The 27,235-nt window shown below is 41.0% G+C and overlaps 1 protein-coding gene across 7 annotated transcripts in view; it reads left to right on the forward strand.

The window, feature by feature from the left end:
* SMOC1 (SPARC related modular calcium binding 1) overlaps nucleotides 1-27,235 on the forward strand; it is a 159,477-nt gene that overhangs the window by 32,150 nt on the left and 100,092 nt on the right. Inside the window, exon 1 of one of the 7 annotated variants that reach the window (XM_068193248.1) lies at nucleotides 18,492-18,650. The exons of the other annotated variants lie outside the window; for them this stretch is intronic. The gene's annotated coding sequence lies outside the window, so the exon portion shown is untranslated. Of the gene's footprint in view, nucleotides 1-18,491; nucleotides 18,651-27,235 lie in introns of those variants that run through there. 7 annotated transcript variants of the gene reach the window in all.

Below are 27,235 nucleotides of genomic sequence, written 5' to 3' on the forward strand. Positions count from 1 at the left end.
GAAACACAGGGGGGTTATGCATATATCTTTATTACCTGATATCAAACACAAACCTCAAAACCAGAGTGATTTCAAATAGAGAAGAACTTTAAAGTGATAAATAAGAGTCTGGCTGGATGACTAGGGTCTTCATCAGCACAAGTATCTAACTGCTGTAATGAAGCACAATTGAAACAAAAAAATCCTGATGGCAATGCATGATTGTACAATGAGCTTGTATACCAAACAGTTTTCATATATACTATTTTTGTACTGTACTTTACAAGGCAGTTTAATTGCTCCCTGTGCTGTGTTGTCTTGGAGTGGGAGCTACTTCAGGGGAGTGGGGAAACCAAATACAAAGGACTGCTGATTTACTTTTTACTTGAAGTAAGTAACAGTGACTTTGCTATTTCTTCCTTCATGACTGGGGAGAATACCAGCTGTGAACACTAACATCTGTAGTTCTGTTGGAAAATGTGCCTTAAAATTTTAACTTACTTATGAGCTCTTAAATGGAAAGCTGTATATTTCCAGGATCTTACTCAAGAAATCTGTCTTTTTGCCTCTCAAAGTGTCATGTGAAGGTGAGGTGTTTAATTTGCTTGCTTGCAACCAGGTTGATTGATATAAGCCCCTGAGCTTCATCTCTTGCAGCGATTAGGCATTGTCAGTAAAGTTGTCATTAGTATAAATGTGGCATACTTTAGGTTCCAATAAGAACAAAAATACTTTATTATTAATTTCTTAAATAATGACTACCAGGTTACACCAGTATGTATTTCTCATGCAGACTTGTGATCAAGAGTGTATTCCTGTCAGGAAGTCTCCCTGGCCAGGTGTCAGTGTTGCAGTTCTGGGAATCTGATCTTGTAGGTGTTCAAGTGCCAAGTGTGATGATACCTGCTCTTTTGCACTCTTTTCTGTATGGTAAGCAATAGAACTAAAGTATTTGCAAGCTGAAATTCTTTTAAAGGTGAACAACAGTTTTTAATCATACTCAGTGAATTCAAATGACCAGCAATAATGCTTGAATCAAGTTCTAGATCTTCCTTCTTGCATTTCTCTTGCTGCTGTAGTGTTCTAAGATAGGCCGCCAGTACTGTTACTATATACATAAACAGAAGAGAATGGCTTGCTACTGTTTGCAGAAAATGTTGAAAAACTAGAGGTATTGAAGAGAAATAGGTGTATCTACATCTCTTGTGCCAATAAGGGATGAAACTTTCTGATTAAGCGAGTTCAGGATAATTACTTGAATACCAAGGTAAATTAAAAGTGCAGCTAGTACCTACAGGTCTGTTGAGGAACTTCTGGCTCTCAAAAGATGTATGAAGCTTGCTGTTTCTTGTTATAGTGAAACTATGAGCAGTGATGTGAATTCCTTAGGCTTGGTGTCAGTGACTTGTAGGAAACATCTGGCTCTTGCATGTATGCTGTTGCCCAATGACAGTAAATAACAACTGTCCCAAGTTAAGCCCCATAGGAAGTCTAATATCTTATCCTAGAAATAACCTGGGGAGCTTGACCATGCTGGCTTTTGCATCTCCTATTGTGTGGTGCATTTAGGCAGTATTCTTTCTTAGCAGATTAAGTAGATTGTGCCACTAAGCTTTGTTTTCTTGCATCTGGACAATTAAGTGTGATCTTTGTTTTTTCTAGTTCAGGGAGAGATCTGTGTTGGCCCTCTGCTTTCTGATTGTAACTCCAGACCATTATGAACTTCATGTATGGCAAAGAACTGTTGGTGGCAGTAATGACAAATACTAGCACAGAGAAATGGTGGATGCTTGCAGAAGGCACACAACGTGACTGCAGCAGTCAAAAGATGTCCTACAAATAGGCTTGGATTTCTGGAAAATTTGGGACCTGTACCCCTCCAGTGACTTCAGAGGACTAAAAGATGATAGGAGGGGATGGGGTTGTCACTATAATGTTCTTTCTAGTTTCATGCATGGAAATGTGTCATATTCTTCCTTGAAAGGCATGCTGGTTGGAGATGGGGGAGGTCCTTACAGTTCAGTGCTATTAAAAAGGAAGGTAGTAAATAGTAAAATTGTGAAGCTACCAACAGATTCCAGTGCATAAATTGGAGTGCCACAGAGCACTGGGAATTTCTTGCTGCAGTTGGCTACTAGTGGGAACACCAAATGGGAATCTTGGTAACAAGTGCTGAAATGGCTCCTGCATCTTTGTTGTCCCCTCTGGGAGGAGGCAGCAGCATTGCAGCTTATGCAGGAGTGGCACAAGGAGTGTGTTCTGCTCTGTGTTCACTGCAGCCCCACAGGAAGGGTTTCACAAAGCAGGTGTCTTTATGCATACTAAAATTAGGGAGTGTGTGTTCTTTATGGTGGGAAGACATTACAAAAGTGTGTGTAATAAGAATATGAGGCAGAGGGCTTCATACACGGGAGGTCTAGAACAGAAGAATGAATGTTAGGCTAGGTTTTCAATGACTGAATTTTGTTTCTTGTTTGAGCTTAATCACCATTCTGCATTGCAAAGGTCTACAGTAGTAACTAGTGACTGAAGCACTTTAATGCTTTTAGATTTCTTTACCATTGGAGAGATTAATTTAATGAAGAAACAAGTACTCAAAGGCAAGTCTTTAGAAAAGAGATAGGACAGATTTGTTACTCTATGGCAAACAGATAGCTTGTTTTGGTTGGGTGAGGGATGTTTGTTACCCAGGTGGAAACTATAATTATATATGGAACTATGTTGCTTATTTCTCCTCCTTCTTTTTCCTTTTAGACATTTAATGTTAGCTGAATTCGTTTATGTGTACTAAAGAAACTGATCTGACTTGTGTTTTTTAAACACTATGCAACTGTGTTGAAGAACAGGATTAAAGCTTGTGTAGAGAAGTATTAAAACATTATGTTCCTATTGGAACAGAAGGCCCTGTTCTAAACAGAAAAATGTTGTAGGATTTTACTTGCTTTGTGTAATCTTAGAGTTGGTGTTTTAACTGCCTGAGCTTCAGAGTTGGGTACAAGAATATTCCCACTCATATTAATGAGCTGTGCTGTTAATGAAAGATTTCTGGCTAGCAAAAGATTAGGTACAGAAAAAGAAACCACTCATGTATTTTTGCTGGTGGTGGCAGCAAGCTCTGTAGCTGGTGGAACACCTACAATGATAACCTCTTGGACTAGTTTTCTAGTTTCTAGCTCTAGTGTGTTAGGGTAATCTTCACAGTGCAGAGCAGATGCTCTCTTGGCTTCTTTCATTTCCAGATGGCCTGAAGCAATTGGTAAGATGACTGTAAACTCATTTCAGTAGTGTAGTAGCTCTGAAATATTAATACTGCTATTTAAATATCTTAGATGTTCTTATCCTGCCATCTCAAACTAATTGCGACATTACTATGTCAAAAAAACCCCAAACAAACAAAACCCCATTTGTCTCTTACTTGGCTGGTGAATCCTAGTTCTTCTGGTGCTGGCACATCTGACAGTTCAGTTAAGTATTACACAATAAGCTTTATGCTAACATTAAAAGCTAAACATGGAAGCAATACAGGTGGAACTAAAGCTGATCCATCAAGGCTGCTCTGCTGACTGCCATACTTGAACATCCTGTGTGACAGTATGGTGGCTTCCTGTCAGAGTCCCCTGGCAGCTGCCACGATGTCTCTGGTACTGATGCACCATCCAGGGACTTTGTGGCACAGCAGACCTTGAGCCAAGCTTGGTGTGCAGTGGGAGTAGTTTACAGCTTTGGTCCTCAAGTGACACTCTGGCAGAGTAGCAGCTGTTGTGACTTGAACTGTGGCGCTTACAAGCTTAAGTACTGTCATTGCATTGGTGGGACTCTAAGCTTCCTATGCTCATTTGTGAGAAGCTCTTGTTTGTGAAGTTCTTGCTCTATCAGGGAAGGCTGCCATTGATGTGGGTGAATCTATTCCATGCCAGTGAATCTATTCCATGCTGGAGCTTTCTGGATAAGGTGGGAGGTCAGTGTGAGATGTTTGCTTACGCAGAGAAACTACCAGGATGTGATGGAAGTAGTATGTAACTGGCTGCCTCTTCTGACTCGCTCACATGAGCAGTTACAACTTGTGTTCAGCAGCTTATATGTGAACCATGTGAAACTTTCTGTGTGTGATGACTTTACTGCGTGTAGGTATGAGGAAGAAGTAGTCTGGCACCAAAACCCTGACTGAGAATGCAACTCTAAACTTTTTTTTTTTTTTTTTTTTTTTTTTTTTTTTTTTTTTTTTTTGTGTTGAGGGGAGGAGGCATTGTAGCTTTAGGAGTGTAAAAACAGGAAAGCATAGCTAGTCACACCAGGGTGTAAAGTTTTATCCAGGACAGTGAAAACCACCCATCATACAAAAGAGTTCTTTGTATATGGCCTCATGCAGGCTATCAGCAGCTCTTCAGCCTGAGAGCAGCTTTCCCAGGATAAGGCCTTACCTTGAAACCAGCCTCATGCCTCATATCCTGGATGTTTTTTCTCTTTATTAAAGTAGGTTCCTGATGCAACTTAGGCTCCTGTGGGATGCTGCAGTAATAATATAGATAATGTTAGCAATATTCATGGGTTATAGAAAAGAGTCATCTGCTTGTTTGGTGAGGAAAGCATTGCCTCATCTAGTAGGCCTGCCCTCTGACCAATGCTATTTCTTAAAAACTTTAGGTGACAAATATGTTTGTTATGGTTTTCTACAAGAACTGCCCCAATGGAAGCCTGTGCTGTCTGAGTAGAAGGCCTTCATGCTGAAAGTTCAGTCCCTACAGTGTCACAGGTGACAATGGAGCAAGCCAGCTTTGGTTTATGAAGGGATTCACTCTCTAGGCTGTGTGGCACTTTCAGGGTACTCTGGAGACTGGCCTGAGCCTGACTGGATGATGCCAAGGCATCAGCAGCAGCCTGGAATAATACTCTTGGTGGATATCCTGTCTGCCTCACTGAAGATATTCTAGAACCATGTGGATGCAGTCCTGTGCCATGTGCTCTAAGACAACCCTGCTTGAGCAGGGAGATGGGACCAGATGAGCCACTGTGGTCCCTCCCAACCTAACCCACTCTGTGACTGTCAGATATTTCTGTTCTGAGTCTGTCCTTAGAGCAGTGCCCTAGAAGGCCTCGTAAGCCTCCAGCTGCCTGGATTGTCAGACTCTTCACTGGTGGTCTCCCAGCTGTAGCCTGCTCAGAAGTATATGCCTACATGTTGGGTTTATGCATTTTTGCCTCCCACTGGCTTGTGGCTGGGCCAGCTGCTTTTGAGGTCCCACTGACAGAGGTTTTCAGAGGTTTTCATTTGGAGTGGCATGTAGCTATGCAGCGGGTAAGTGAGTGGTAGGTGTGAAATGAGAACAAACTTAAGTACTTCCCCCCAAGGTCTGCGCCTAGAGATAGGAAAATAGCACTAGTTACTATAGGAACAGAGGCTGCATCATTAAAGGTTGGCTCAGGGTTTTGGCAACTAGAGTCTAGCAGCAAAGCCTAGACAAGCAACCCACCGGTGCTGCTGGCAGAGTCTTCATGCAGGTGGAGGAAGTCATACAGAAACTGGTGTGTGTAGGCAGATAACTTGCCTGCCATGGGCACCTGGACTCCCCTCTTGGGCTGGTGCTGGAGTTTTATTGCCTCTGGATGAAGTGAATGAATGAATGTAAGCAGGGCATTGTACCTGAGTAACTACCACAGAGGACCACAGTGCTCACTGCTTGAGTATAGACCCAGAGCATGTGCCAGGGGTCTGTAAACTGGGTCACCTTGCCTCGTACACTTTGACTTGACGTGGCTAAGGGGAAAGAAGCAGACTGTTTGTGTGCAACATTCCTTCTGTGCAAGGCATAGACTATTGAGATTCTGTTCTATGTATCTGTTGAGATTGGCTCTGTAGGCTACATGGCAGCCCTTGTCAGTCAGAAGTTAAATTTGATTCACTGCTATAAGACCATTGGCCTAATATAATTTTTCTCTATTCTGAGTCTCATGACAAACTAAAAGAATGTAATTTTACCCTACTCAGAGTGGAAGGAGTGTGCTTTTTCTGTGCCACTGAGATGTTGATTAAAGCTGGGGTAGAGGGAGTGATAAAAGTGAGGGCTTTCTCATGGGAGAGCCTCTGATAGAAAGAATTATAGTAAGTAGAAGGGAAGGTGTGTTGGGATAAGAAAGATGGGGAAGTAGGACAAATGAAATAACTTGTTTTTCTCTGGTTTTTCTTGGCCACTGGTCCAGTTAATGGTAGTTGGAATCATGTCCAGAGGGAAGTGCTGATCCTTAAATAGGGAGGAGAGGTTCCAAACACTTGGTGGGCAGATTCTGTTTCAGAGTTTCTCTTGGCAATCAGTCCTCTGTTACCATTACTTGGGTCACAGACTAGAAGGAATGTGGAAAATGTTGTCCATCCCTGTTCTCTCCCCTGTTTCATGACTGAGAATTATCACTTGAATTGCACAGGGAAGCCATATTATGCCTTTTGATGAACAAAGTCCACTAACTTAGCTGCTATATGTAGGCTTGTGATGCATGGAATAGTGCTTGTTTTATAATTTCATGGAGTCCAGAATAGTTGATTAACAACTTTTTCTTTGGTTATATAGAGAACCTAAAATATAAGATCACATGATCCTTCAGCTGTAATGCTAATACTTTAGGGTTTGATGCTCCAACAAATTAAAACAATCCAATACAGCCTCAATGTAAAGATAACTGTCTCAGATTCTATGGCTAGAGTGGGTTGCACAAGAAGCAGTGTGACCACTTATGGTATGGAGGGGGAGTGAACCGGGAATCAAACAGACAAGGAAGCATCCTTAGGTGAAAACACCTGGTAGAGGTAGTGGTATCCTTTAATGTCCAGATGTACACTATCTCTAGATCTTGCTTCTGTGTATACCATATACATGCTAGTAAGAAACATGTAGTATGGTAATCTTTTGTTTCAGCATAGACTTCCTTGAGTAGCCTGAAGATTAAAGAACCTACTCTAGCTAGTACATCAAACCACTTCCCTTCCCATTTCTTTGAAGCAGATTTATATGCATTCTACACTTGGGCTTAAACAAATACGTGGTGGAACTAGGTGCAAGTTAAGAACTAAAATGCCAGAAGCTCTTGGGTGTAATTTCCAACTGGAGGATATTAAATGATTTGGAGTTTGTGGATTCTAGCCAGATAAAGGGGTTTCTGTCTGAGCCAAGAAGCTGCTTCTGATTTGGGTCTAGTTGTCATACAGAATGGTGGTAACTGTTGTTGGCTTCTGCCTGGAGTTTTGCATTTGGCTTATTCCTTTGCCCTTAAAAGTAAGCAGACAACTGTTGCAAAAGTAGATGAGCTATATGCAAAATTAGTTTTTAAAAATGTGTATGCATCTGGAACACTAGAGGATTATAAACTCCAAGCTTGTAGGGAAATGTGAGCTTTAATGTGTGTACATCTCAGGCTTAGTGGAAGCAAATTACTTCTAACATAGAAATCTGTGAGACTGGTATGTGTAAAATGAACAGGGGTATTAATGCAGTATTTTTTTTTGCTCCACAGTTCTGGAGATTACCTTGACTTATTTCCCTTTCTGTGTCTTAACCTCAAAATATGTAAATCTAGAAGAACTTGATCCACCTTTTAAAATTAAAAACAATACCAGTATCTGCAGCCAAGGCTTTGGAGTTCTGTCAGGTAAGGGATTGGTTGTAAGAGCTGCCATATCTTCCTGCTGTTGTAGTAAACTGTAGCCAACTGGATTGTCAGTGCTTCAGCTGGTGGTGTTATTTGCCCTCAATTAACTGCAATGCATCTGAAATATTCCTGGAAATTAAGCTAGATGCAGAAATTTGTCTGACTAGAGCTTTAGCATAACTTCTGAAAGTGCTTGCCGTGGGATAGGATTTCTTAAATGCACTGCACACATGTAGCTGTCCAGGGGTTTAGTTTTTGACTGTAAGAGAATGTACCTGAAGGCCTCAGGTTATTCTAGAGGTGCTATCCTGCAGCTTTGTAGGTAAAAATATGAAGTGATGGCCAAGTGACATAGGTAATACCTCATGGTGGAATAAGGTATTTCAGTGGTGGCTGTGCTACCTGACATGTCTCATGCTTTCCATAAAGGGGGTGAACATTGAAGAATTTTGCTATGATTTCTTTATCAGGGTTGCTACACTAGCATTCCCCTGACTTTGTCGGTGTCTATGGGCTGTCTTTCCTTCTTTATTATTGCATAGGTGCAGAGAGTATTTTTATGAGCAGGGATTGTACCCCTAGGTTTGAAAGTCAAAGCTGTCTTCTGTGGGCTTTATCTTGTTAGGTGCTCTGTAGAGCCAGGGATGTTCTGCTTCATACAGTCAGGATGTTCTCTCAGTGGCAGTAACTTCTCTTGGACTCCCTTTACTTTCCCAGTTTAAGCTTGAACTGTAGAAGGAGTAGCAGTTTCAATTTCTACAGACTTTTACAAAATGGACATAATTTGCTCGTGGTAGTGTATTAATGATTCCTAATCCATTGTCTCGAAATATGGGAAAGTATGTCAGCCCAATTTTTTTGTTTTGCCTGCTCATCTTCAGGAGTTTCCAGGGAGCTGAGTGTTCTCTTCACAGTGAACTAAGAAAGTGCTGTATGCTCCAACTTAGTGGTGCTTTTCTTTTTCTAAATTAAGGACTCATTCATCGAGGTAGTCTAGTTGTCTCTGAAGTAATCTGAATGTTACTAGTTGTAGCTGTTGTAGACTTAAGTTTTCCAAGGCTGTCAGGTTTTGTCCTCTCCTCAGTTCCCCTGAAGTAACGAATGTATTAGTAGAAAAAAAAAAGTGCTCTGCTGGAGCACCTAAGGTACTACCCTTCTTAAAATGTGAAGTTGTTAAAATCTAACTGTTGAAGCTCTCCTGAACTTCCCAGCTCACCTATTAGTCATGTATACCCTGAAAAATCAGTATTAAATTTAAGGTGGCTGATAGAGCTTTAAATAGCTGGACAAGGGAAACGTTTGCCATTTTGTTACTAAAATAGAGCATCTCTTAAGGGTGGATAGGACAGGGAGTAGAAAGCAATTGGTGTGAAACCTCGGCTTTTCTGGTCTTCCTCTTCAGTTGTCACTGAGACTATATAAATGTCAGGATTTTTGTTGTGAGCAATAGATACCTAAAGGAGTTCCAAACTAGCTGGGTTGTGAACAGAAGTTGAGCTTTTCTTTACCACGAAAGTGCTTCTTCACCTGAAGCGCTTTGGCAGCAGTATTGGAGCTGAAACTAGCTGTTGCTCATTAGCATGCTGCAGTGTATGTTTTGCAGATTTCTAATCTGGATTTGAACGCACCCATAGGACGAAGCATCCTAAATCATTTGCACTGTTTTGTAAAATCTCTTGGTGTGTAAACAGGTATGATGTGTAGCTGTTAGCTTTTATCCTAGAAGGATGAAGCTATCCTGGTTTGTGTGTTTATGGTTCTTGCGTGAAAGTAATTAAAAAAAAAGTCAGTCCCAACCTCCAAATCAAGTTTGGCCTGTATAATTAGCTTAAGAAAAACATAGTGTATCTTCTAGAACACTAGGAACTTTTTGGTGCTGAAACTGGAACCGAGTGGGAGGAAAAAAATTTACCACAATTGAATAAATTTAAGCATTCCTAAAACCTGTCCCTCAACATTTCTGGATTTGGCCCAATGGGATGACAAGTACATTTTGAGCCCAAAGATTTAAGGATCGGATCTAGCTTGAATAGCTGGTGTCATAAGCAAACTAAGTTTTTAAGTTTCCTGTTGGAACTCTAAAAATTTACCTAAAAGTTCTTAAATTTTACTTCTAGTTCTGTTGGCAACAAAACCAAAAATGTTTCCACAGTTGCTTCACATAATTGTGGGACTTTTTCTCCAGCCCCTGCTGAAGTCCAAGAACTGGGGAGAGTTCAGTAGTAGAACCTCATTCAATATGAAGAGAAAGGTTTGATTAAAACAAATCAAGCAACAGTGTGCTCTTAAGTGAATGACAGTCCCAAATAAAAAGTTTAACTTCAACTCTAGGCAAGTTTTTCTCTGTAGCAAAGAATAGTGAACTACAGAGGCATAGCTCTTTTTTCCCCCTCATGTTTAAAAAAGGTATTTTACCATAGAAACTGTTCTTGCTGTTAAACTTCAAACCTTCTCAGGTATCCCATGCAACTCTTAGCTCTGTATTGCTTTTGTTAAGGAAATTTCCACATCTGACCTTAAGTGGAAAGCTTGTACTTAGCTACTTCCAAGTTAGCCTGCCCATTAATAGTGTCGCCTGCAGAATAGCTTCTGACTAGCTTTTCCTTTGTCTAGACTCCTGTCAAATCTGCTTCATTCCTTCTAAGATATATACTCCCTGGGTGTGCCTCTGTTCAGGCAGGACAACGGGAGTGGGAGAACAGTTCTGAACTTGGTAGTTTTTGCTGAACTGTGCCTGAAGCCTTCCTCCTGGTAAAGGTGTGTCCAATTTCAGGAATTTATGCTTTTCTTTGGAATCACTGGGGCAAGTAAATCAAGTTAAACTACATATATATTCAACTTGACACGTTTTCCTTCAGTTTGTTCAGCATTGATAAACTCACTTATAAAGATATAACCAACCTTTCAGGGCAATGATTAAGGGTTGCATGTCAGAGCAAAAGCTAAAAATTATTTTCACTTCTTTCCTTGTCTTTACCTTTCACGAAACTGTGGAGAATATAAGCACTTGTATTCAGGAAATGCCAGAAGGCTGATTATAGATGTGGTGAGGTCACCTCAGATTAAGAGGACAAAATAGGGTGTTATCTTTGGCTTGTCTCTGGTTAGTATTTATTAGAAAGCAAACCTAGGGATTACCACAAACAGCCTAAGCCAAGCATGTCAGTTCTTCACTGTATGGCACACTGATGTTCACGCATATCCATTCATTTCCTAAGGCAACCAATTAGGATCAAATGAGAGGAGATAATATTGTTAAATCTCATGCCAGTGTTCAGATGGGTAGAACTGTACTTATCTAAAATTGCTTTAGTGGGACTTGCTAGTGGCTTTTGTTTCACTAGCAGATGTTGATGTAAAAATACAAGACTCTCTTGGCATCTGTTTTATTGTGAGGTGATTGACACCAGTGCTAGGCATTGTTTACACAAAACATCTGAATGTAGTCACAACTGGATTCAACAAGATACTGAGGGAAGACAGCATTTATAAATGCTGACACTGAGGAAGCTTGTTTAGTTGATGACCTATACTAAATTGCAATCAGGATTCAATTGGATTTGAATAGAGGAAACCTCTTAAAACAGGAAAGGGACAGAGTTTGAGGAAGCATTTCTTATGCAAAGCACAGGAAGTACTTTCTCTTACTTTCCCCAGCTCTGGCCTTGTTTTTTCTGATGAAGCAGCTGCTGCAGTATCAACTCTAACTGAAACTCTTATTAAGCTGCTGCCCTGGCTTCTTTTTCATCTTGAGCACTTGGCTTAGAGCGTCATATCCCTGAAGTGAAGGAAAAGCACCAGGAAGTTTCCCCTTACTTCAGGGAGTGACATGCCTCTATCTTAGATATTAATTGGGGAGGAAGTTGATGGTACCCAGTGACATCTTGTTCTCAGTTGGGGATTATTAGAATGTGCAGCTAACTCTTGGGAAATATTTCTAAATGTATTATAGGGCAACATCTATGTTATGTTTAGTGCTATATGCAGAGTCGGCTCGGCTTGAACAGTTTTGGTTGGACTTACTGCTTTCAGACAGTGAGCTTGATTTTGTTGTAGGCTTCCCTTCAAATGTGATTCCTGTTTGGGGAAAGTTTTTGTGGAAATTGAGTAAGATTATAAAGTCATCTCACTTTAAAGCTCAACTGGCACTGATTCAACAAACGCTACAAGATACTAAAGAGACAATTTTGAAGGGCTGAATGAATATCTGGTAAGTGTCTGTCTCAGTTGAAGCTTGTAATCCACTTTGGTTATTGCAGTCTAAGATCTTGTGCTAGAAAAGGTCAACAGTGCTGGAAAGACAGGATAGCTCAAAATCTCTGAGTTGGTATCAGACAGTGACAAAATTAAACAGAACTGTAATTAATCACTTGCATTCACTTAATTCCCCATTCCTTCCCTTGGTTGATTTATTTACTGGTTTATTCACTTATGCCAGGGAAAGCTGCCTTTCTAGATTTCAGACCATCCCTGTATTTCTTAAGCCTCACTGATGCTACAGTACCTCTAATGATGAGTAAGCACCAAGTTGTGCTTGGGTTGCTTGACTGGAGCATGGATTGTTCTTGACTGGAGTATGAGGATTCTGCCTAGAATCTGCAAACCAGAAATGTTTCTGCTTTTGTCCTTGCTTGTGTGGTTGGTTGACCTTTCCCAGCTGCCAGACCCCTCCTCACTTCTTCCTATGCTCCAGCATGGGTTTTTCTTAGAGACTTCAATCTTCCAGAAAAAATCTGCTCTATCATGGCCTCTCCATGGGGTGCAGCTTCCTTCAGAAAATGTGACCTGCTCTGCTGTGGCATCCTTTCCAGGGGCTGTAGGTCAATACCTGCTCCTTCATGCTTTTTTTTGTGGGCTGCAGAGGAATCTCTACTTTGGTATCAACAGCACCTCCTTCACTGATCTTGGTTGTGCTGTGGCTTCTCACTTCCTGCCCTGCTCCCCAAGCCATGTGACATTTTGCCCTTTAAGTTTGCTTTCAGAGGCACTGTCAGCCTGGCTAATGGGCTGCTCTTTGGCCTGCAGTGGGTATGGTATGGAACCAGCTGTGTTCAGCACAGGGCAAGTTCTGGCTTCTCATGGAGACCACCTCTGCAACTGCTACCAAAACTTTGCCATGTAAACCCAATATAGGTAGTCAGGCAAGGGTCTACACTGTGAGTCAGCATTGCTGCTTTTGCAATGCTGCTTTGGATTGCAAAGCTCCCAGCAGAGTTAAAAATGGTTTTGCCGTGCTTCTGAATTTACATGGAGTTCACAAGTCAACCAAACTGGTTGTGCCTTGAAGTCACCTGCTTCAGTCCTTGTCAAGGCAGTGTGGATGTCTAGGAGAGGTTCCATGTGGTTTTGCTGTGAAAGGTGACAGTACACTTAAGCATTATCAGAGAAGATGTTGTCTGTCCTAAGTTCTGATCTGTGCTTTTAATTCTTTAAGATGTAGCCTCAAATTGACTGAGTACTTTTGAGTTCTGTTCCCTTATGAATGTAGATTTTAGGTTGATTGTGTTACTCTGTTTTTTCCATGTGAATGCCTTTACCTCCAGAGCACTGCAGTTCTGTACAGCTTGCAAACAGCTGCTTTGCAGGCATGTGTGTGACTTATGGGAGGTGACTTTCACAGTAAGGAAGGGGAAAGCGTGATCACCTTGAAGTTCTTTGGCGGTTCTAGCTTCTACACTACAGGTGTTTCAGATCATGGCACATAGATGCAGGTTCTCTGGCAGTGAGTTGAGTGCTAAATCCTACATGAATTCAAGCACCTACATGCTATTCATTTCTGGCTCCATGAAGAGCCTCTGAAAATTTTGATATGGCAGGGCTGTCACATCCAAAGGTAGGGACTGGATTTTCATCTTTCCCATTTAGAAGGGGAAGAGACCACACAGTTAATGGTAAGTGCTATAACTGGTCCTGGTACTGAATAATTCTGAAAAAGGACTGCCAAATATTTCATCTCCTGACAAACTTTGACCTGGGAAACTTACAGAAGCTAGTAATTTTGTTCACCAACAATCTCCAAACAGAATCGGAATAAATGTTTTTAAGTTTCCAGAATCTGACAACTTCTAGCATTTTAATCTGAGCATTTAAGCCTTTACCAAATAGTTTCTCAAAGCCCCATGAAGACTAAGCCACTGTAGTAATTCACAAACACCGACCTTACACTTTAAAGCATTAATGAAACTCTGTTACTTTACTTGCATTGTGTGAGTCGTTTTGGCAGGGTATAGTGGAAGCTACAAACTTTAAGTAAAACATAGTAATTAAAAAAAAATTATCCTAGAAGTACCACTGCTTGAGTTAAGATTGTTACCATTTAAGTGTAACAGGCAACAAGGTTTCCAGGTTGTTTTTCTGCCCATAAACGATCTTTTATACTGCATCCATTCTGTGGTCTGTGTTTTCAAGCTCATGTCCAGGCATGTTTTCTGATCCCTGGCTTTTGTTGAATGTGTTGCTGTGGCCTGCTGTGAGTTACAGTCAGACAACTGTTGTGGCTGGACTGACCAATTTTGTCTTCCGGTTGTAAGGCTGGAGGTGGATTTAGTCACTTGGTGGTCAAGTCTGGACGAAGAGCAGCTACTCAAGGTGGTCTAGGCAGCTCTAGCCTCCTGGTTGAAGTGCTGACATATTGTAGAAGTGGAGCAACTTTTAGAGTGTAGAGCTCTCATTAAGATACTGCAGTTGCTGACAGCCAGCCTGTGCTGGCTGTAGGGATGGACCATGCTGAAAATGGGCTCTTTGTTTCTACTGGCTTAGCACTTCTAGTTATCAGGCAATTTAAAACACTTGGAAGTGCTTCAGGTATTCCTTGTGTGCCACATACTAGTGAATTAAGTAAAGTTAACTTTTGAAATAGCTTATTAAAGCACAGTAATTAAAAATCCATGGCTGCTTGCAGCTGTTATCTTTGGGAGACTGGACACTCAACTTAGTTACAGTAGGTGCATTTCTCCTGTTTCAGAAACCCAGCTTCTTCACTGTTCTCAAAGACTAGTTTATTAATTCATCCCACATCCATATGCTTGTACATCACTGGATTAGATGTTGGTTCAGTGATAGTACCTAGTATTTGGCTCTAAGCAAGAGGCGATGGCTTGACTTAGGAACAGTTAAGTGCACCAGCTGAAGTCTGGAACTGCTAGTTACGAACATTAATGCTGTCCTATTATATAACTCCCGTGGAAAAAGGATTTACAGCTCTGACCTTCTGCTGCAAGTTAAAGATACAGCATTGCTTTCATTTCCTATACTCTTAGGAGCTACACTGCTATAGCTATGCTTCTTACCTTCTGTTCAGAGTAATGAGTTGTTTGGTTTTGGTTTTTTTTTTTTTTTTTTTTTTTTTTTTTTTTTTTTTTTTTTTTTTTTTTTTTTTTTTTTTTTTTTTTTTTTTTCTGTTTGTAATACAAAGTTTTTCGTGCTGGCTCCTTAGAGAAAGAAGAACTTGTGCACTCACCATGAGCTGACAGCTAAGAAAAGGAACAAATGTTAATATCTACTAAAATCACAGTAAACCCCTAGTCCACCCAGATTTGTGTTAAAAGTTGCTGTGTTCTGTTATGATGTTCCAGCCAAGTATTACATGCGTGAGAAGTAACTTTACTTCCAACTAAGTGTAAGACAAACTATTTCTTCAGCCTATTGTAGTAGGCTAAGGCTCTATGTGGAACTTGTTGAATTATCCCCCCCATCCCCCATTAATAGCGTCTATGTCTCAAAGCAAGAGCAGATATCTTTGCTAATGTGCAGTGATGAAGACCAGTTCAATGTGAGACTACTTAAGGGTGTCTTGGACAGGCACATTTGCTGGTGTCCTGTGCTGGCAAAACTTCCTATCTGCGCTGCACCTAGTGTAGGTCTAACTGAACACAGGGATTCTTCTGCAAGAATTTATCTTCTAGAAGAAAGCTATCCATCTCTCCAGCAGAGATCTGGGGTAACTCATATGTCCCAACCTCGGCATTATAATTAGTTTTATCCTGCCACTTGTTTGGAAGCTTTCCCTGCACACTTAGTGTAGTGGTTGGTGGGTAGATCCAGATAGTTTACATGTACTTTTGAACTCTGCAAGGATGCCCACCTTTGCCAGCAGCTGTACAAGACATATCTGTGATCTGACAAGGGTATTGCCTGGACTTCATGAAGCTGGGTTATGACCTGAAGGTGCTTTGAACTGGCATACCTGGTCATGTTGTACTTCCACTTAATGAACTGCACAGTGGGATTGTATCACACTGGTTATGACACTGCTGTGTGCTGCCCTGGGCAAGCTGGTTTCAAACTGAATGTGGAGCAGCACTTGAGGGGATGATGTGGCTCCTCAGAACATTGGAAGAGTTATCCACAATGCACTAGGAACTGAATTTTCAAGAGGTGTTGATGGATGGCTTTGGCTCCATTATGTACCCTGAAAAGTCTTTGTCTGAACAGGGAAAGGAAACCAAGCCCTCAGGTGTGGTGAGCTAGATCTAGCCTAACTAGGGCATTCTATTAATTTAGGATCTTAACATCTACATTCTCTCTGCTATTAAGTCCTATGGCCAACCTGTGCAAAGCTCTTGACAGCTGCTTTTTATTTTCCATTGTCAAATATTTAAGTACTTCCTCGAAGTAGAATAGTGAGATGATTTTGGTGAGTACAGGGCTTCTCTGTTCATCTGTTGCTTGTTAAATATGAATGCAGGATTGTCAGTTGTCCTCAGTTCTTCTTGTTTAGGTTTGCAGCATGGGAAAGTGGAAATCTGTAAATGCAGTATGTTAAAATATTGTCTGCAAGCATGAACAAGGCCCTTGATGGAAATGAGGGAAGCAGATCTGGAATTTGTAGTGATGTTGAATTTAGCCTGGAAGGAAAGAAGAGATTATTGGTGTCTGAATATGAGGCAGAGAATGCTCAGAAATCCTTTCTGCTGCCTAAATTACCAAAGAACTTGAAATGAGATGGCAAAAAACTTGACCAATGTACACAGTGATGTGTCAGGGTGGGAATATGTGGGTTGATATGATTTCTGGCTTGATTAGGTGAATTGGCTGATGTAAGCTAAAGGCTGAAATCTTGCATGGAGGCAGTTATGATAACCATAGGGCGTTTTTCATGTGGTTCTAGGCATGAGCATCCACTGGTGATGTGATCCCTGTGGAGAGGGGACTTTGTGTAGAGGGAGCTGATAGGGAAGTCTGAGTTCCCTATAAAGCAGAGGTCCAGGTGTGTCCCTCGCCCAGAATCCTGCCCTCTCGTGGCTCTGGCTGGGCAGGGAATGGCTGCCTTGTGACCTGGAGCACCAGCCTCGGGTGTGCTGCTCGGAAGGACGAGGAGCTGGAGGGGTGTGCTTGAGTGCACAGCTGTGCTCTGGCGACGTGAGAGAGATGTGAGGAGGAACAGTGGAAATCATCCAGGAAACACTTCCCAAGTTGAATTATTAAATATTATGGGATGCCATCCAGAAGCAAGATCTGGGGGTGCTCACACCTTTTTAGTCTGAGAATAAACCCTTTCTGAGAGGACCCCACTGTGGAAGAGTGGTAGCATTCCCTTCTCAAGAGCCTGGAGGTTTGAGCAAAGAATCAGATACTTTGATGGTAAAATGGAAAGCTAGCCAAGATGGAATTTCAGAATCACACAGTGCAGAACTGCATCAACAGTGTGGTAAAACCTGTTTTACCTCAAACCATGTAGATAAAATGCACATCACTTTACTTACAGTACCATGGAAGACTGTGCAGACGTGGGAACTTTGATCAGTTGGAGGTCTGTATGTGCAAGTTAGCTACAGGGGTACTCTCCTAATCTCTAAGTTAATCTCCTAAAGGAACTGTTTAGCTTTGAATGCTGTTCCCTGTTCCCCTCTAACACTTTTTTGTTATTTTGAAGAATAAAACTTAGGATATTCAGTGTTTGTGTGGCTATAGAAGGTTAAAAGGTGTTTGGTTGCATAATCGGCTGTCTCTACTTGCTTACTACCAGGAAAGAAAACTGGTATGTGCCTTGACTTTCCAAGATCAAAACTGCTTGCAAGACTGCCTTTAAATCTAATCTTTTAATTTTTTGTGGCTTCTAGTAAGGATGTATTAGTTCAACTTTCATTCAGCGTGCTGTTGGTGAAAGTTTATTAGATGCTTTAATTCCACTTGAATAGTCTGCCTGACCAATAGTATAATTATTTGACCATTTGTGCCACTTAGAGGTGTAGGCATTGGTGTGCAGCATACTGATAATGTATCTCAGAGATGTCCTTCTTGCATGCTTAGTTATAAAAGTGCTGTGAACTGGAAATTGAGCAATTACCTCTGGAACTAACTAAAAAATGCTAGTGGAAGATGTAGCTGGATGATAGTACTGAATGAACAAAGATTGGGTTATGCATGTGGCTTTTGAAAACAGTCTCAAGTCCCATCTGAGTGTGCTTTTGGATTGGAGGATAGCTGTTCTGGTAATTTGCTCAGGTTGTTTTAAGTTGGAAAACTCCTAAGTAGCTTCGACATGGTAAAAAACTGACTCTAGAATGCAGTAAAACTTGTATTTTCTCTTTAGACTGTGTTCTTTGAAGTGGTGCTCCCCCAGTGTGTTAAGGCTTTGTACCAAGAATTGAAGGATTTAAATTCACTAGGCTTAGGATCTTTACTCTTTAACAAAGTAAATCACAGGTTTGGTAAGGACTTTGTTTTAAAGTTACCTTGTCCTATACTAATACAGTGGGTGTATAATTGCCAAAATACACACCTGATGCTTATTTTTTCTGTTCAGTGATTTGTTTACTTCAGTAGTAAGAGAGTGCAATTGTTGAACAAACTTAATGTGGTGTCTGTTTTTCCTACCCAGCTTACTACAGCTTTGCATTTCCTAGTTACAAAGTATCTAAACTTAACTTGCCGTGTAGTGCTTCTGCACCGGCAGGGCAGGACGACTGAGCAGTTAAAGCACATGCTGACTACTGCATCAGTCTGTACAAGGTGGGCTTGTCCAAGTAAGAAAGAGACGAAGATAGAAACTACTCAGACTTCTGCTCAAGTCTAGTAACTGAATTTAGCAGGTGAGAAAATCCTTTAAGGCTCTCAATCACTCTTTCAGCAGATCTTTGCTCCAGTAATTAAGTGTTGAATTGGAACTGTTCAGCTTCTGCTTTTATCGTGGATACTGCACTTGGTTATGGTTGTGTGCCTGCATTTATCCAGCCAACCCTGTTTGATACTGAGCTTGGTGGACCTTCCTGTGCTGGATGGGGAAGAGCAATGCTGAGGTGTCAAAACAGTTCCTAAAGCAGGCATGCAACTTCTGTAGCCTCTTTGAGCAGCTGGCTTGGGTGCATCTGCCAAACCCTCTAACTGCTGGTCTCCCACAAAGGTACATGCCTGATGTGATATTTTTAACTCTGGGCTTGTCTGCAGCTGAGTGGATTTCTTTGTGAAAGGGAATGATGTCAACAGTACTCCTACTTGACCTTCTCTTCCTGCATAAGTATACTAAAGCTGGATTGTCAAAAGTGTGCATATTGTGCCACAAATCTGTAGAGTGGGAACAATCCAAAGCAATTGCCCTGAAAGTTTTCAAGAATAACCTATGCAAGTTGTGAGCTATTTTGAGAATTAAATGCCACATCAGACTGGGTACTTTTTCTGTTCTTGTCTGCCCCTTTTAGATTGAGAATTTGAAGGTGGTCTTCACCTTTTTGAATGTGCTTCCTCATTGCTTGTTTTGGGGTGCCTTACTTTATTTCTGTTGCTAGTTAAGTGGATGTTTATTTTTTCTTTTGCAGAGGAGCTACCATGTGTTTCTAGCCTTAGGGCTGAGAGGAAGTGCCATCACTCGAAGCAAAACCAAACTCATCCTTCACTGCCTCTCCCAGTGCTTTCTACCCCACAGGTTAGTTAGGTGATAGTGAAGGACAGTGCCTAGATCTTCTGTGTTCTGCTTACCTCAAAGGGTACTCCTTTGAGATCCTAAATGGTACTTGGCTCTGCTGTAGTTGTGTTGGTGCCCTGTTTACACTTAGTTTGCCCCAAAGGTGGGAAAGAGAAGACAGGAATGTCAAGTATCTTCAACTTGCCAGAGGATGTGATTCGGTACTTTAAGAGGATTCTCAAGTCTTTCAAACAATGAGTAAACATGTCAAATGTGATGGAAAGCTCCAGAGTCTTACATGGACCCCTAAGTCTCTGTCAAAATTGGAGCATCAGGATAGTGTTGAATTTCTAGTTTTGAGCAGTCTCCTTTGATGGAAAAGGGACCAGCTGTTGTCAGAAGGGCAAGCAGGCTGTTGCAGTTCAGTAAAGCCTCTCTGCTAATGAGGGTTAGTATATGGTTTTTGGGTAAGCTACTAATGAAAAGTTAGTTTTATAACAAAGACTGGCATGTTACTCTTAGGTGGAATTTCAGACTTGGATCCATGCAGTTTAATTATTGTATTAAATAATTACATATGTAACCTCTTTAAAAGCCCAAACAAGTCAAGTAACTCCACAATAAGCATGCCACTTAGCAACTGAACTGGACTGACTCTAGCTTTGGTACCTTTGGTTCCTTTTCACGTATTTCTACCTAACCTTTCCTTGACATAAAAAATTTAGGACAATACATAGTGGCAATCTGTCTTGTCCACAGTGCAATACTCATGCAGGAGTATAAGAGAACCGTGATAGGTTTTTTGGTTAACCCTCCCTCTTGAAGGGTGTTGGCTATACTGGTTAAGTTAAAGCAATAGCACTGCTTCATTCCCTGCTGTCCAGTGTTACCCCCTTATTTCCTATGTTAGACACTGAGGCTGAATCAGCAAGTGCTTCCTTATAGTTCAAACACTGCATGTAAATGAAGCCACAGCTGTAATTGCTCAGAGGTAGGAGAAAGGAGCTCTGAGGTGTAAGGAGTTAACTATGTGCTGCACCTGACCACAGTGCGGCATTATCTACTCTTTTCTTGGATGTGCTTTTGGTTAGTAACTATGAACATGACTGAAGGCTGAGGGAGAACAGCTTTCCAGGCATTAAATGCCTGAAGAATGGTGATAGATTGTGCTCTTTTTTATCTTTTCTACTAGCTTGTTTTGTGAATTTGAGTGAGTTACCATCTCTAAAGCTTTCCACCTAGAGTGGGATAATGCCTGCCTTACAGGTATGTGTCAGAGCCCTTTTCCTAGTAAATGTGCTGTAGTCCGCAGATAAAAGAAGTCTTAGAAGTGCAAAACCTCTGAAGCTGCACAGCATGTGTATAATATATCCCCATTAAACAGCTATTTGGCAATGTTTAATGCAATTTCCAGTTAATGAGGGATGTTTTAAACTGCCTTTTTTTTACAAGTCTTCTTTATTTCATAAGAGGCAGCCAAGTATGTATCCTGTTGCATTTGATGGAATCCTAGTCGTTCCTGTTCCTAAGTAGGACCTCAAATTATTCTTGTTCAAGTGATGCACAGCACCTAAGACAATTCCTGCCTGAAAGCTCAAACAAGATCAAAAAATGTTTAGGGTGTTTTTGTGTCTGTGTTGGCTTGGGAACTGCAGAGTTGAAGCTCCTTGCCGGTGTAGGCTTGGGTACCAAGTTGGTGCCACATATTATCACCATGTAAAACAATTCTTAAGACAGTAAAAAGTTACAGGATTTCTCTGGCATTTCTTATTTATTAGCAGTTTCATTTCATTAAGAACAAATAACTTGCCTTTCTCAGGCAACATTTCTTCACTCTTCTTGGGAAGAACTCAAGCTTAGCAAGCTGAAGAGGTCAGTGGACTTGAGAATCCCAATTCCATGTGGTTAGGACATTCTTCCGGCACCTGATATTCTTCCGGCACCTGAACCCAGTACAGACAGTTTATATGGTAGGAGGAATTCTAGAGGTTAGTGAATGGTTCTGCTCATGATGACTGTAAAAATAACTTCTCTTATAAAAAAGCTGTTGAAAAAACTTTGAGCTGATTCCTTTATTAAAAAGGCACACAGCAACAAGAAACTTAGGGAATTGTCCCATTCAACTACCTACTGTCTTCTGACTACTAGTTTAATTCTTTGGTATATGACTCTACAAAACTTCTGTATTTGGAGAAATATCCTTTGCATACATGGACATTGCATAAAGGTAATAGAAATACCTGGCTGAGTAGTAAGAACGTCTGTGAAGAAGGTTATTGTAGGAACTTATCAAGTGCTTATCAGGTACATCAAAGCAGACCTTAAGTGATATTTCTGCAGTGGAAATTTGGTATATATTTGTGGGGGACAGTTTGCTGTGGGTCTAGCATCCTGTATTTCAGTTGGTGAAAGTAGACTATGTGAATGCAAAAAGCAGTGTGTTCAGGATTGTGGTGCTGCTGCTTTTGATGGCCTGGTGCTGGTCAAAGGGGTGGAAGAATTACTGATTTTTGGTGCTCATGGGGAGAAGAATGATTGGTGTAAGCCTGAAAGGGGTAAACTTTATCAGAAAAGACTGTTATGCTGGGGAAATGATTTTCAGTAGAAAATGGAGTGAGATGCTCAGGGACAAGGTGATAACTCATAAGTCAACAAGCTAGCTAGAGTGAATCTGCCAGGCAGGTCCATAATTATAGATTGCCTGAATTAATCCATTATGGCACAAGTCCATTTGAGTAGCCATTGCTATGGATGTTGACTCCCTGTTTTGAGGAATCCTGGCTAAGTACTGAGAAAAAGATGAGCAGTTCCAGTATCTACTTATGAGTCTATCATGTGGCACCACTATGAGAAATAGTGCTACTCCAAACCAGTAACAATCTCTTTCTGCCTGAACTAGTTAATACTAGTGGGAAGAATTTTGTTTGAAAATAATGTTTGTCATGGGCTGCCTCTGCTGCTAAAGATGGCTTGTGCTTGTAGAAAAAGGATGAGGAAAGAATAGGATGGGGTTGTCTTTCCTATATACTCACTATGTGCCTAATGAATCGGACCAATAATTCAGGTTAATTGTGACTCAAATTATGCTAATTGTAAAACTTTGCACAGGCCAGGTGATTTATATATCCTTCTATAAGAGCAATCTTTTTTTGAGATAAAATGGAGTCTTTGGGCTCTTTTTCCTTGCAGAGCACTGTTTTAGTGAAAGTACATTATTTTTTCCTCTTTGAGTTGACACAGATGCTGGACAAGAGCTCTTTTCTGTATAGAAATATTAAAATAAGAGCTGTTACCATTTCACAGAATTGTCAGGTCCTTGAACTTTCCTAGGAAAACAACAGTAATCATCTTCTAACAAAAATCTCATCTCTAAGTTCACATTATAGTATGTTTCTGTGGGGATGCTGTTTTCATTCCTTGGTTTGATCTCTTCCCAGTTCAAGCTAAGCCTTTTTTTATTAGTGCTTAGTCACCTGAAGCATTACAAACCTTCAGAGTGTGCTAGTTCAGAGAACTGACTTGAAGAAAAATATTTGGGGCGAGTATTATTATCACAAGGTGGACCTGTGTTTTGGAGAGACCAGGCATTCCAGCTTTGCTTTGTGCTCTTTAGCAATCCATTCAGTAACAGGCTTTTAAGGATTCATACTTAGATCCTGGCACTTCTGTAAAAGCTTCTTTCTATGCTCAAGGATATATGCAGGTCCTGCTTCATGCTTTCATATGAAAGTTAACTCCCAGAAATAGTCCATTTGTTGAGTGCAAGCCCAGGGTTTATAAAATGAATTTATCTAACTAGACGACTTAAGTGATTCTATTTTAAGAAGAACTCTCAGATGAAGACACCTCTCTGATGCAGTCCTCACACTTTGTAATGGAATCTGCTTCTGGGTATGAGCCTGGAGAATGGTGAAAAAAGGGAGGGATATAAATCTGTATGGTAGCCAAAAGCTGCTGTCAAGCTCTTTGCATGCAAACTTCAGACTTTCCTCCCTTACACCTTGCTCACAGGTATTCAAAATCTGGCTCTGGTTTTACCTCCTAAAGTGTTCCCTCCCTTTTACCTAGGGGTTAATGATGACTAAATTTCCTTGCGAAATTTTTTCTAAGAAGTTTGTGATGGGCTTTGCTTACTAATGAGGGAATTCCAGTGAGGGAGGGAGAGAGAAGAAGGAAGCTCCTTGGCCCAGCTTTCACAGACAGACTTGGAAATTGCAATAAATTCTAGTCCTGTGTGAGCCCTAATGTACGTGTGCCCTTAGCAGGCTCTGGTGACACAGGATGAAGCTAGCTGAGTCCAGAGAGTGGAGTCTCTGCAGGACAGCTAAATATTATTTTCCAGTGGTTTGTATTTTCTTAAGAATAATTTAAGTTTGCATTTTTTTCATGTTCTTTTCCATTCTGCTTTTATTTTGGGTAATGCTAATGCTTTCTTGTCACTGTCTTGATATCCAGGTGTAACTGTAGTGGGTGCTGCTAAAAATCTTTACAAAAAACTAAGCTACTGATTCACTGCCCTGTGGCCAACAACTCTGTGTCATCCAGGGGCTAGGCTACACTTACCTTTCTCTCTTACTGAAAACTAATAGGAATAACATCTCAGATTTCAGGATGTAAAATTTTTCATCTGGCTTGATTGATCAAAAACACACCAACATTAAACTGACTTATTTCTCTGTAGTCTGGAGTCAGAAGTCCTGGAAAACAAAGGAATATGGTGGTACTTGAGCTATAACCAGTTACAGAGCGTTTGGGATCAAAATAGTGATAGAGCTGAATTACTGAGTATAATTAGGGTTTTTGAGGGATTAGTTAATAACTTCCTCCTTCTACTTGAATTCTAAATGAGAAGCTGGCTAGGGAAGTTATTTGGGTTTGTAACTGTAACTGGGAGGAGAGAAAGGCCCAGGAAGCTGCAGAAGTTCAGATGAACATGGAGAACCTAGAACAGCGAGGAGGGATAGAAGTCAGCTGGCAGCCTGGCATGCAGATAAACATGGGGAGAAGATGTTTGGTGCAGCAGCTGGTACCAATATTTGTATATGTAAGATGTTAATGTAATTGCTAGGGGGAAAATGTCTTTCCAGAGTCAGGTACAGGGTGGTCTTTCTGTGTGAGAGCTGGCAGACTTCAGCTGGGAGAATCAGAGATGACTCATCTTGATTTTAATAGTTTTCTCAAAGGTTTCAGTGTTTTCCATTTAGGCCCTGAAAGAGACAAGATGAAAGACCTGCAGGTCTTTCATCAGGTGTAAGACCTGCCTGAATCTTAAAAGAATTTGAATTAAAAAGGAGTAAAGACAAAGTGTCAGCAAGTAAGAGTGAGAAAAGGGGAATGTCTAGTTACAAGGAGACTTGAGTGGAGAAACATGTGGAGCAAACAGTCATGGCAAAATCAGGATTGACAAGGATAAGCAACTTGATGCAGTTTGGAATCTTTACTGGTGCCTTCATCTTTAAGATCCAGGAAACCTTATAGCAAGGCCAGACACACAGCCATTTCTCATGCAACCATTAAACCAATTTTAATGAAACTGTCACTCCAAGTTCTTAAACCCCGATTTTTTTTTTCTTGGGTAACAGTTGACCTAAACTGACCTAGTATCTGCCTGGAATCCTAGTGAACAACATAAAATAATTTTTTCTTAACTCTTCCCTTCCCATTTGTACAGCTGGATTTCCTTAAATTTCTTAAAGTTGATTACCCCTCCAATTATCTCTTGCCTTCTAGTACAGACAAAAAAGCTTGTAAAAAGTGGAATGATATCTGATTCAGCATGTCAAGATTTTTTTTTCAGATGAAACTAGGATTTAGCAATGTTTGCTAAGACAACTAGTGCCTGGGATAACTCTTCATTGTGAAGAGGTTCCCAAGCTCAGGGGAGAGGAAAAGAGAGAGATCCTTTGCACCAGAACAGACTTGTCCTCAGCCAGAAGTCTGCTGAGAACAGTCTTGCTAACATTTATACAGTTCTGAGCTGCTTTTTGGGCAGTGCATGTCAATCACCACAATCTAGGCCTTCATTATTGCCACCTATCTACCTATTTTTAAATAAACCTCAACTGGGGCATGCAGCGATTTATAGCTATAGTGACTAGACCTTTCCTGAGGCTTACATTTGAGCAGAGTGAGGGTGTGTAATTTGTTGTTGTTGTCTTATTTGGATGAGGAAAAATACATGCTGTAATTCTTGCATGGGTGGCTGCAGGTGAATGGGGAGAAGGGATTAGTAATACTTCACCTCCCCTGTTCCCTGCCAATGCTTGCCTGCTATCCCCTCAAGCAGTATGAGCAGTAGGCAGCCTACCCTTCAGTTGTGCTGTTCAGTGATAAAGCAAGCCCTGCTGCTTCTGATCCTTTCTGCTGGTGTCACTTCTTCCTGGGATCATCTTCTTATTGGCCACAGTCCAGGCTGCTGTGAAGGTAGGCAATATCCTTCAGTGAGAAGAGGAACCTCAGTTATTTGGGTCAGAAAAGCACATTTCTTCTCATGAAATTGGCCCAGTAGCCTCTTAAGCTGTAGAATGCATAAGGAAAGCAAGCAAGCTGCTTAACCCTTTACAGAAGCTCATTGTACTCTCCTAGATGTGGTGGTGGTGTGCGTACTCTTCATAGCCTGAAGCAGTCACAAAGCTGTATGAAGCTGGTATCACAGCCTGCTTTAAGTCTGTCAACTAAGAATGTCAGTTTGGTCTTTGTCCACTGTGAGAAGTCTGACCAGTGAGCCTGAGTATGTGTTTGTACTGAGGCCAGGTCTTAGACCAGACGGAAAGAGATCCAGAAAATCTGAGGAATCCAGATAAAACCGCAGATGTTTTCCCATAGCTTTTTCAATAACATGCCCTGAAAAGGAAGATGAGAGACTGCAATAATCTTGCCAATTATCTGTGTCAAAGATTTATTGTGCAAAGGTCTCATATTTGCTTATATTAAGACTGATATCCTGCTCCCTTCAGGGAGGCAGACAGCAAAAACAGACTGATATGTATATTAGAAAGTTTTTTAGCCTCCACTAGAGAGATGCACAAATCGCAGCACAAAGTTGGTTGAGCACTTCCAGAGCCCCAGTGAAATGCAACTGGAGGACAGTTAACCTGGCGAGTGCTGTGTGAATTTGGACTAGAGATGGCTACTTGTATGGAATGCTGTCAGTCCTAGACAGAACAACTCATGTATGAAAATAGAGAAAAGATACCTAAGATACCCAAAGATATCCAAACCCACTGGCTTGCATAGCTTTTGACTGCAAGGGGCTTGATGACAATGAAAGTTAACTTCACTTGCATTTAAAGTGAAATACAGTAGAACTGGAAATACTCAAAACTTATTTCCCCAGAAAATAAGGAAAGCATGTCTGCTTTTAGCACTAAGGAAGCAGTATGAGTATTCTGTAGCTCCTCACAAAAAGTGTGAAAAATTCAGTGTAGCTAGAATTGCCCTTTCTGTAGCTTGAAAGTAAACACACTAAAACAGTTCTATAGTACAAAATGTTGTGAAAAAGCTGTCACCCTGAGAGTGAGCAGCCTGTATTAAGATCAGTCACTAACAGCTTGGGAGTGGGGGGTTAAATGTGTGTAGAACATTGTGGGGAGGAAGGGATGTGCTTTGGTGGAAAAGAGATTTTGTATCTTGCTGGTGAAACTTATATCAACAGTCACAGTCATATCATAGCAGCATCAAGATACCTGTAAATATTTCTTTTGAAGACACCACTGTCCTTGCTTCCCATTTTGCATAATAAAACTGCAGACCTCATAGCAGCAGCCTGACAGCTTA

Source organism: Anomalospiza imberbis, chromosome 6 (genome assembly GCF_031753505.1).
Source record: "Anomalospiza imberbis isolate Cuckoo-Finch-1a 21T00152 chromosome 6, ASM3175350v1, whole genome shotgun sequence".
Taxonomy (NCBI): Eukaryota; Metazoa; Chordata; class Aves; order Passeriformes; family Viduidae; genus Anomalospiza; species Anomalospiza imberbis.